The sequence below is a fragment of the Physella acuta genome, unplaced genomic scaffold (genome assembly GCF_028476545.2).
Source record: "Physella acuta isolate Inbredline_101_S28 unplaced genomic scaffold, ASM2847654v3 ptg000863l, whole genome shotgun sequence".
Taxonomy (NCBI): domain Eukaryota; kingdom Metazoa; phylum Mollusca; class Gastropoda; family Physidae; genus Physella; species Physella acuta.
Window position 1 is genome coordinate 329,307 of NW_026732380.1, and position 4,675 is coordinate 333,981.

Here is a 4,675-nt window from a genome sequence, read left to right on the forward strand (position 1 = left end):
CCAGGCTGCGGGCCAGGAATACCCCAGAGACACAAACACTCATGCGGCACACAGTTATGACAGCCAACAACATAGACCGAGGCAGGACGGAAATCATAACAATGATTACAACGACCACAACAGTAGCCCAGATGATGAGGGAGTAGAACAAGCACCGTTACTACAGATCGCACCGAAAATACCAACACTAATGGTGAATGTGGGAGCTCATACGGTAGAGGCGGTGAGAGACACGGGTTGCTCTACGATTGCTGTAAAAAGTAGCTACGTCGAACAGCACCAATACACGCGTGAATGGAAAATGGTAGAGGTGTTTGGTGGCACGGTCATACGCCTACCGATAGCACTGATAAACATTAAATCACCGTATGTGACGGGACAAGTCCGAGCCTTAGTGTGCGAACGGGGATCATTCGACGCAATCATCGGGAATGATATCGGGAGAGAGACCATACCAAAAAACTATCATTCTAATGCAGCGGTAAGTCTGGGACGGAGCACACAACAAGACGGCGGTGAGACAACACACGTGTAAGACATTTGTTATACAATATCCATTATGTAGCATGGCGTCTTTCGACAAGTTATACCGAAGGAGAGAAAAATCGACGTCGTATCCAAAGTTAAAAACAAGTACCGGTATCCTTTTGTTAAGTTTCTTTCGTATGTATGTTTACTGTGTTTATTGTTAATTGTTATATACCAGAAATGTAAATGATGTTCTTGCAGAGACTGAAGGTGGATTGTACCCAACAAAAGTATGCTACCGGTGGTGCCGAGTCAACGATCGGTTGTCGTTTGTGTGTGAGGTTTTAACATATTTCAAATGTTCTATACAGGGTTACTATGTAGCTATTCTCTGGAATGTAATATGTACATGATGCCCAATTCTTTGTACTAGGTGTATTTTACAGAGTACAAGTTTGATATGGCGTCTATTCTGTGTACTACAGACTTACGGAAAGTCATTGGAGGGATCACTCAACAGTCCCATTGCGGCTGTTACCATCGTAGTTATGTATAATACATGTCGTGTTGAGTTATTGGTTTTCTTATATTTTTTGTTAATTCCGCTGATTGCATCAGCTAGGGACAGATGGAGGGAATGTGGTGATGTAATGTGTATGAAAGGTGAATACGTGGGACGGATCACTGCGTGTGTGTATGTATCATGTTGTGAGACGCGAGGCCGGGTGTGTGGACTTGTATGTTGTTTTACGGAGTGAAAGAGGGTACAAGGGAAGCGACTGGTCGGGTGACAGCGGCTGTGTTGTAAGCGAGAGAAAGGTGGTGTGTAGGGATGAATGCGGAGGACAGTTGAAGGTTGAGTGTCAAAGCAAGGAGGTGGATTTCGGGACTGGAGATAGTGAAATAAAGAATACTGTAATAGCCTCAATCGTGTTGTGCTTTCTTTGAGATTCAGACGCCCTCACACTATTTACCCTCTGTTCCATGGAGATTTTTACCGAACTGCGGATCCGACCACCACCCCATCCTTCACGTGTTTAACTTTCGACGGGTCGGCACTGGTGGCCCCGCCCACAGTCTGAAATACGTGTACAAGCGGGCGAGGTGGGACGATTTTGCTATGGAGTGCGATGATGGATTAAGAGCTAATTCAACGTTACGCGGCACCGTGGATCAACTCGCCGATGGCCTTACCGCCGTTATTCGTGCCGCAGCCAGGCGTTGGATTCCCCGAGTTGTATGCGCCGAGAGGGGTTCCATTCGTAAGCCACTCTGGTCTCGTTACCTGACCACGTTACGTAATCGTAGGAACAATCTTCGGTGTTCCATGGGACGACGGGCAGCCCCACGTAAGAAAACTACTCCAGAAGCTCAACAGAGAGCTGCGCACTGCCATTACTAGACTCAAGAGGAACACGTGGTCGGAAGAGACCGCTTCCCTAGATCCGCGCCGACGGGGACAACGACTTTTTAAATTGCTTAAGACACAGGAGGGCGACGCCGATGAACCTTTGGATAGCGGTCATGGGCTGGTTTTTACTGACTTTGGACGGGCACAACCACTGACTCGCCGGCAGTGCGGATTTCATCGAAAAGTACCGAGAACTCCCGAGAGCAGGGATGTTCATCGTTTGCGAGTCGGCCAGGAAGCGTTTCGCGCCAAAAACAATCGGTCTTCGATATTTTCCACACCGTTCATTTTATGGGAGCTCAAGGATGCCATCAAAAGGACCACCGTCTGTCGCTCTCCCGGCGAAGACGGGATCTTATATGAAATGTTAAGGCACCTGGGGGACGTTTCGCTTAAAGCCGTCCTCGCCCTAGCCAACAAAACCTGGAGGCAAGCTACCGTCACCCTAATAATTAGATGATAATATGAATGTTAGCATACATTTTTTTGAAGGAAAAGGTACATTGTAAGATAGGATGCATTTGAATTATGACTTAGTGACTGAATATTGTTAGCTTGGTATGTTTGTTTATTCCTATTAGCTTCTGTCTCAAGTTGTTCAAGGAACCCATATTGGCTCAAGAAGGAAGACAAGTTTTTTCTCGTTTTGTTGGTGTATATTATGTCCTAGCTAATAACATATTAGGGATATATTATCAGCCTTTATGGGGAGGGGGGTATGTTAGGATTGTTGCACATAAGTATTTACGTAGATTTAGAGTAGCGTCACCCTAATCCACAAGCACGGTAAGGGGTATCTATACCATTCGAGGAGCATCTAAGTATCTAGGAGTTACTACCGACGCTTTACCCAAGCCCCATAGCCCGCTGCCGACCAGCTGGAAAGGATTGCGATCTATAGAGTTGTAGGGGGCGCCCATGCCCCAGCAAGGGTGACAGTCAGTTTTCTGCACAAGCAGATGTAAATACACCAACACATGTACAAGCGCATCCTGGGAGTCACCTTGGACAGGAAGCTGCTAATGACTGCACATATTCGTGGACTTGCCGTGCAGTTCGACAATAAGTGTCGGACCCTGTTGTATCGACTCGCTGCCTCCACCTGGGGAGCCAGTGCCGAAGTTCTGAGGACTGTGTACTTGGTCATGGTTCGGTCAGTGTTGCATTACTCCGCACCGGTCTTGATGTTGGCCGCCGACCGGAATCTACAGGACCTGTATGTTCGACATAATCGGGCTGTCCGATTCATCACCGGACTGGGTCGCAATGCTTCAAACCTGTCGGTCTCCATCATGGCAGACGTGGAACCGCTAAAATTCACTTTTATGGCTGCCCTCATGGTTACTACCGCCGCTTTACCCAAGCCCCATAAGTCGCCGCCGGCTAAGCCGGCATTTCTGCGGAAGGGAGCCTCCAAGTGTCTTAATACGCCTGCCCCGTACCTCCGACTGTCTTAAAATGGACCCGGTCCAGTTCCAAGATACTCCCTCTCTCGGGGTCCTGGCGACAATCTCTGCTTTGTCGCCGAGTTTTTCCCGAGGACGTTTTTCCACTGGCCCCCCAGGGGTGGAGCATCGGCAGGTGACGCGGGCTGGGCGTCGCACCAGGAGAGCTTCCCGGGCATGGGTGTATTCTGTCAGGCATTTCCAGCGGTCGTTACGTTCCGTGGGACCCCAGGTTCGCCCCGGACAGTGGGCTGAACCCCTCCGCCGGCGTGGGGAGATCGGGCGAAAGTTCTTCCGAGTCGTTCGCCCGGTCCGCCATAGAGTTCTCTCATCGATCCTGGCCCGATTCTGACTCGCAGTCGGCGATCTCCGGAACACTATGGTCTTGCCCACTCTCGATAGGGACATGTCGTTTTCTTTTCCACTTTTCCAAACTGACTCGTCTTTCGGCCACCCATAGTTGTGCGCACGACCGGACCAAGAGTTTTTACGGAGAGAGAGCGTCCTTCTAACGTTTTCCCTCCTGCCGTCCAGGTTTTGCCTCGAGTTACTAGGGACGGTCCCTCGATTCGAGCTTCGAGGGCCCCCGTTTCGCTCGATTTCTCTACTAGATCTAGATTCACTAGAGGCTGTCGACCCACTCGGGGTCGGAGAGGTTTTCCCGGTTTCGTCCCGTCCACTGGTTCCGACAATGGCCGGTATTTGGGGTCGAAACTCCGACTAACTGGCTTTCCGGTATCGGCAGGGGGCCGTCCCGGTTCCTTCGGAGACGTCGGTTTAATCCGACCCTCCATGACGCCATTTCATTCCAGTTTTCGCGACTGCGGCCATCGTGGTTTTTACACCGTTTCACACTAGAGGCTGTTTTACTAGAGGCACCGGTCTCTTTCCAGAGACCCATCGGGGGAGCTCCACATGGTTGGGGCTCCTCGCCGATTTTCGTCCGAGATGCTATCCCGTCCACCGTTTCTGTCGGCGTCGGCCGGCTTTCCACAGTGTAGGGATAGTGGCATTGAGTTAACCGTGCTACCGCGTGCCGTTGCCGATGGATCGACGATCTCATCGCTTTGCCGCGGTAGATTCAGTATGAGAGACTTTTGACTGTCGTGGTGCGCATCGCGCGTTCATTAGTGGTGCGGGGAGGTCGCCATGGTATCTTCGCGCTATATGTCACTTCCTTTATGAGAGTAAACATTACTCGATCGCCGCCATCGAAAAACTGCTGTGTCACAAGAGAAGACAGATTATTTTTGCTTTCGATTGCCTTTGATTACTTTCACGTACCCATCTTTTTTAGAGACTCTTTCTCAAAGATGCCACCATTTGTTAGACCCGCCGCGCCCGCCCAGCG